Raw genomic sequence first — 7241 nt, forward strand, 5'->3', positions numbered from 1 at the left:
GCCTGCTCCTGGTATCCTGAGGTCTCTGGGCTGGGGCAGATGTGTGTGTGGTAGGGAGGGAGGCTGTCCTGGCCCTCCTCTCTCTTTTCTTTCTGCCTCTATGGGGGTGGGGGTATTGGGGGAACTTGGGGCCGTTCTGGGGTAGCTAAGCCCCTTTCAGCAGGAGATTGGGGGACCAGTGTTGGGGGCATCCTGGTGATGGCCGATTCCTGCCTCGTCACATGCCAGGCAGATGTTCCCGACTCGGCTGGACCCAGCTGCCTCGTTTCCTCCCTTGCTTTGCTCTGAGGGGGTGGAAAACAAGGCTTCTCTTTCTGCCCTGGACAGCTACCAGCACCCGGGGTAGGGGATCCCCTGGTCACCAGTCTTGGCCCAGTACAGGAAAAGGAATCCACTTTGTGGCCACAAATGGGGGCTGGGGATGGAGGCGGACCTCAGATCCTGCATCTCGTCACCCGCTGGACACAGGAGGGCTATGAACCACTGTGCCATGGCTGCGCCACTGGCTGGAGCAGAGCCAGGCCTGGGAGAGGCAGGTGGCCCCATCGGCCCCTGCTCTGCACCACCCCTCCCAGATGACAGAGCCATATGTCTTCCACGTGTCTACACACTCACAGACTCACAAATGTAATCGCTCAGTCTCACAACAAGCACACGCAGTCACACACCTGCCCACAGGCACATAGGCCACATAAGCATGCATGTATGCTCACACAGTCATACTGCCACACGCTTTTACACATTCACAGCCACAGCCACACATGCCTTGCCATCCATTCAAAGCACCAGTGGCTACTTTGTCACACACAGCCACACCACAGTCCTATGCACATGGTCATAGCCTCACACAGTGACACATACTCAGGCACACACCGCCACAAAGCCATGCTTGCACAGAGCAAACGTGTCATAAGCATCTCTGTGCCTGGACTGCACCTGCATGACCTCCCAGGGTCCCCACCTCATCAGAGATTAAGGAGAGCTTTGCTTGGAGACACCACCCCTGGAGGGGGTGTCTCCAAGGGGGAGTAGAGCCAGTCACAAGCACCACATACAGGCACACAGCCTGAGAGGTCTAGGGATGCAATTGGGATGACTGGATACCACCAAGTTCAGCTCCTTATTGAACAGATGGGCGCCTGAGGCCCAGGGAGCAGTGGTGGCTGGCCTTATCACCCAGCAGGGCAGGGGATACTCTGGGGCCAGAGCCTGGCTCTGGGCAGACTCTGTTTCCTGGCCCTGCCCTCCCCTGGGCCAATCCTCTGGGCCAGGCTGCCTCTGAAGGCCCCCGGCTGAACCGATCCAGCAGAGCTCCAGGCAGCTCCCTTCTCAAGCTAGAGCTGAGCTGCAGTGGCCACGGGAGCTGGAGCCAGGATGCGGTGGGCAGGGCCTGGGCCTGGGCGGGAGGAACATTCCTGCACCATCTCCTCCCCAAGCATGTGAGGACCCAGCCCGCCCTGCCCGCCTGCCCGCTGACTCAGGCCTCCAGGAGCCAAGCCTGCTCAGCTTCCCCACCCACCCTAACCTGCTTCCCCACTAGTTCAGCTCTGGTTGCCCTCTCCACTGGCTGGGGCAGGAGAAGACGGTGAGCCCTGGCAGGAAGACCATGGGGAAAAATCAAACCTCACCACCCCCAGACATAGCTCAGAAGGGCTGATTGTGAAACCCAGCTCTGTTCAACATAGTTGAACACGAACTTTTTTTTTCTTTTGGTTTTGTTTTGTTTTGTTAGTCAAACCCCAGTGCAGTGCACTCTGTTTAAGAAGTAGTGCTCACATAGCTGTGGCCTGGGTCTGCTCAGCAGCCCAAGTAGGCAGCATTTATTCCCTTTCACAACGAAGAGACTGAGACTTGGCCAGAGGGAAGATGGGACCTGCCTAGGTTCACACAGGGAATCTCTGGCGGGGCTGGACTCGAACCCAGCTCCCTGCCATCACTCCTTAGAGTCACACTGATGAACTCATTTAGGGCCAAAGGAAGAAGAGGAGGCAGATTTCCCCTCTAGAGGAGTGAAGGAATAGGAGGCCGGTGAACCCAACGGCTGAAATGTGAAGGGTGAGAGGGTAGGGTGAGTCCCCCCAGCCCTGAGGGATGAAGGGTCTGAAGATGGCACTGCACGGTGACAGCTGCAGTGACTCAGGAGCTCCATTTACAAAGGAACATGAGTGAGGAACATAACTTAATTTTTTTTTATATCTGACCTGAATTTCTCTTTTCCTCCCCCATTCCCCACATGGTAGAAGTGTAATCTCAAATCAATTTGGGGACCCTTTCTTTCCCCAGGGATGTGTAGAACTTTTGGGGATGGCACATTTGAAGACCTTAGGGAGCTTTGCATTTTAAAGGCTGAATCCCACACTCTATCATACATATTAATATTTACCTGCATTCCACATTAAAGGGTTCAGTTTATGACTCGTGTCCTGTCTTGTAGATACTTAATTAAACTGTATTAATTTTGATTTTGCCCCTTTCTGTTGGTGCTCTGCTCTCTTCCCTCCTCCCCGCCCTGCCCACCCAGCATCACACATTGTTACGGGTTGCTTCTTGCAGAACTCCTGGACCTGGATGCTGCCATTGGGCCTGCGATGCCCGCCATGGTCCTGGTCAGCATTGGGCCCTCCGATCATCTTGCCCTGCCTCCTGCCTTTCCCCTGCATGCTCCCTTGATGCCCATCCTGAGGCTCTGTGTGTCTGGCTCTTCTCTGCTCTTGGGCACTCGGGGCTCCTTCCATTTGCCCTGTACTAAGGGGCTGATAGAGGTCCTTTCGGTGGCCTGTGGCTCCCTCTGGGGCCTGTGGTCATCATTCCACAGATCCCACTTCGCAGTCAAGCACAGGGAGCTCTGGGGTGTCGCTTAGACACCCCATGCCACCCTGTTTCTTCTGGGATCTGGCTCCTTTCTTGGGGTTCTACCTGGGATGGGGGTATGAGTCCCACTGCTTCAGAATCTCCCAGCCTCTGGGGATTCTACTATCTCCCAGTGCAGGCAGCATGGTGATGGGCACTGGATGGTCGTTATTTTACAACCACCCCATGTGCAAGAGATTATTACCGTCATTTTACACACCAGGAAATGGGGTCCAGCGAGGGAGGTGCTGGAGTAGCCAAGGCTGGTGCGAAACAGTACCCAGGCCTGGGCTACCTGTGCTGAGAGGCAGATGGCCAGTGCCAGGGCTGGGTGTTGGAGGTTGGCTGAAGCCTGGAGGCACCTGGAGCCTCTTCTGGGCTGACCCGCACCCCTTGCTGCCATTTGGCAGGAGTGCTCTGGGGTTGGAGCAAGGGAGTATGAGGCTCCTCCATATAGCCCTGCTGCCCCCAGATAGCAGCAGCCCCCACCCCAACCCCATTCCTTGCCCTCTACCACCCAGAGGCAGGACTGCAGAGTGGCTGAGCCAAGTGCAGATCCTGCCCAGTGCGGCCTTGCTGTAGGGATGTTTCTTAACTGCTTCATGCTTCTGTTTCTCCACTGAGAGGGGAGTTCCAGATGGCTGTTAGGAGGGTGACGTGAGCAGAACACATCATCTGGGCAGTGCCTGCACAGCCAGCGCCACTGAGGAGCAGCTGGGGTCATCAGCCTGAGTAGAGCTGGAGCAGCCCTGGGGAGAGAGAGTGCTAAGAATATTGGTACCCCACTTCATAGGTTGGAAAACTGACTGGGCAAGCCCTTTAAAGCCACACAGTGGGTAGATGGCAGAGCTGGGCCTGGAACCAGGCCCCCAACCACCCCCAGACCTTTAACCTTGCCCCGTGTTGCCACACTGCCTCCGTGGGGAGCAGATTCCTTGGGGTCCTTGGCTGTCATGGTACTTGTCATCCAGGGCAGGAGGGATCCACTGGGCCACTAACAGTTACATATACCAACATATACAGGATAGCACAGCCCAAGGTTAAGAGCCCCAGTCTCATACCCAATGCCTCCCATAAACAGATTCACTGGGTGACCTCAGGTAAGGTCATCATTCAGTCTCAGTTTCCTCCAGCATCACTCAAGCGATGGTTATCACGATTATACATGGCCACGAGTTCACGAGTGTGGATGCTGTCACTGCCTCAGGCCGGCTGCATCCTCAAAGCCACACAGGTCAGCCAGGTTGGGTGGGCCTGAGTGCACAAGAGCTACCATTTTTTCAGTCCTCTGTGCTGGTACCACGACTGTTTGGAAGGTAGGAACTCCTGTTGTCAACATTTTCTAGCAGACGGTGGCTCAGAGGCATTGAGTCACTGCGAGATTGCACACCTGCCCCATGGCAGGCCTGGGCTGAGGTCTGCCTGCACTTGGAGCCGTGCCCTTCTCACTGCACCAGCTGCCTTTTGAAGGCTGGGGGGCTAAGCGTGGCGGGGGCCACTGTCCTGCTGCAGTGTGAACACAAGGGTGCTGGGAATCGAAGGGAATGGGGAGGGAGAGGGGCAGGTGGCCGTGGGGGGCAGGTGGCGGGTATTCGGTGGAGGTGGCTGTGTTCCTTCAAGTCAGTGGGTGAAAGGTCAGAGGGCTTGGCCCACAGAGAGTGCTGAGCAAATATTTGTGGAGAGATAATTTTCTGGAAGGCCCGAGGCTGGGGCATGGGGTCAGGTTCTGGCTGTGGAGGAGGGGGCTAGACAGGTGAGGCCATGGGCAACGAGCTGGGGGCAGGAGCAGGACTCTGGTCTCTGAGAACTCAGTCAGGAGCCTCCTTACTCCAGGAGGCAATATGGGGGCAGTGAGAGCTGGCAGGAAAATGTTGAGACTCGGGGAGGGGGGCTTGTGAGTGCTGAGCCAAAAAGGGCTCTGGCCCTGGGGCTAGGCTGGGGTGTCAGGTGGGACAGGCAGAGGTGGGGTGATGGAGTCTCTGCCTGCATCTGGTACCTGGAGTGTGTGGACCCACCTGTGTGGTTGCAGGTGCCTGTCAGTGTGTGCACCTGTACCTACCTGCGTGTATGTCCCTGTGGTGGCGCTGGCGCTTGGTACCTATAGTAATTCAGCCACACGAGCTTTTCCCTGTGTTTCTCAGCTTGGAAAAGACAATTCCTCTCACCCTGAACCTCAGGCCCACCTTGGGCTCATGCCTGGCTCCTCTCTTTCTCTCATTCCACATCCCATCCACAAGCACAGCCTTGTTAGTCCATCAAATGAGACCCCAAATGTAATGCTCTCACCACCTGGGTCCAAATCACTAGGCTTACCTGGACTATTGCAGCAGCCTCCAAGCTGCCCTTCTGCTGCCTCTCCTGCTCCCTAATGGTCTAACAGGGGCCAGAGTGATCTTTTACAAAAACGTGAATGTATATATATATGTATATATGTACACATATACACACACGTGCATATACACATATATAAAAATATGTATTTTTTTTTAGAGACAGGGTCTTGCTATATTGTCCAGTCTGGTCTCAAACTCCTGGCCTCAAGTGATTCTCCTGCCTCAGGTTCCTGCGTAGCTGGGATTATAGGCATAAGCCACTGTGCACAGCTCAGAGTGAACTTTTAAAACCATATTCTTTTTTTTTTTTTTTAAAGACAATGTCTCACTGTGTTGCCCAGGCTGGAGTGCAATGGTTTGATCTTGGCTCACTGCAACCTCCGCCTCCTGGGTTCAAGCGATTCTTCCGCCTCAGCCTCCCGAGTAGCTGGGATTACAGGCGTTCACCACTTTGCCTGGCTAATTTTTTTTTGTATTTTTAGTAGAGATGGGGTTTCACCATGTTGGCCAGGCTAGTTTTGAACTCCTGACCTCAAGTGATTCACCCGCCTCGGCCTCCCAAAGTGCTGGGATTACAGGTGTGAGCACCACGCCCAGCCTTAAAACCATATTCTAAATCAAATCATGTCTCTCCCCTGCTTTCAACCTCAGGGCTTCCTGCCATACTTAGGAAAGTTTCCAAACTCCTAGCACAACCCACAAGGCTCCTTCCCGGTCTTGCGTCAGACCCCTCTGCACTTCGGTCATGGAACTCCAGACTCATTGGTCGGCTGGTTTCCTCTTCTGCGTTTGCTCAGACCTCAGGGCCTTTGCATTTGCTGTCTTCTCTGTCTTGCATGTTCTTCCTCCCAGATAAACATGTGGTTCTCACCTCAATTAATTCAGATCTCTGCATAAATGTCACCTCCTTGGAGAAGCCTTCCCTGACCGTGAAATCTAATGAAACTTCCTCGTCCCTCTGTTTCCTTACCCTGCCTTATTTTTTCTTCATTTTACTTATTACCAGCTGCCAATTATAAATGTGTATGTATTTAACTCTTATTTATTTATTTTTGTCACCCAGGCTGGAGTGCATTGGCGTGATCTCGGCTCACTGCAACCTCTGCCTCCTGGGCTCAAGCGATTCTCCTGCCTCAGTCTCCCAAGCAAATACAGGCCTGGCACGGAGGCTCATACCCACCACTTTGGGAGGCTGAAGTGGGCGGATCACCTGAGGTCAGGAGTTTGAGACCAGCCTAGCCAACATTACAAAACCCCATCTCTACTAAAAATACAAAAATTAGCTGAGCGTGGTGGTGCATACCTGTAATCCCACTTACTCAAGAGGCTGAGGCAGGAGAATCGCTTGAGCCTGGGAGGCGGAGGTTACAGTGAGCCAAGATTGCACCACTTCACTCCAGCCTGGGCAAAGGAGTGGGACTCTGTCTCAGAAAAAAAAAAAAAAGTTTCAAACATACACAAAAGTAGAGAAACGAATATAACAGAACCCCACATGCCCACCTCTTGGCTCCAACAATTCTCAACACTGGGTCCCTATTTTACTCCCCCACACCCTTTGCCTTCCAGTGGACTCCAGCATCACACAGTCTCATGTGTGGATACTTCAGTTCAAAGGTTATATTTTAAATGTAGCTGTTTCTGATCTGTCTCCCGCAGTAGAAAGCAGCTTTCTGGGGAGTTGGTGTCTGTCTGTCTTGCTCACTGCTGTATCTCCAGCTCCGGGCACAGTGCCTGGCTCCCAGTAGGTGACTGAGGAGGTCTGCATGGCTGTGTCTGCAGGTCTCTGGGGAGGGCATGTGTGTAGGTGCTGGTTTGCACATGTCCACCACCGTGTCAGTGAGTGTCTGCACATGCCTTTGTGCGCGGCTGCATGTGGCAGTCCTGTGGATACGTGTGCATGTGTACGTTGCCACAGCAGCTGATGGCTAAATGCGTGCCTACTCCCTGATGTCATTTCCCACACCCCTGGGGACCCAATGACTCGTTCTGGGAAGTATTTCCCTCTTTCTCAGCAAGGGATGGGGTGTGAAGGGGTGGAAGAGGGGTGTGCACCAGTCT

This window comes from Gorilla gorilla, chromosome 16, assembly GCF_029281585.2.
Source record: "Gorilla gorilla gorilla isolate KB3781 chromosome 16, NHGRI_mGorGor1-v2.1_pri, whole genome shotgun sequence".
In the NCBI taxonomy this organism is placed as follows: Eukaryota; Metazoa; Chordata; class Mammalia; order Primates; family Hominidae; genus Gorilla; species Gorilla gorilla.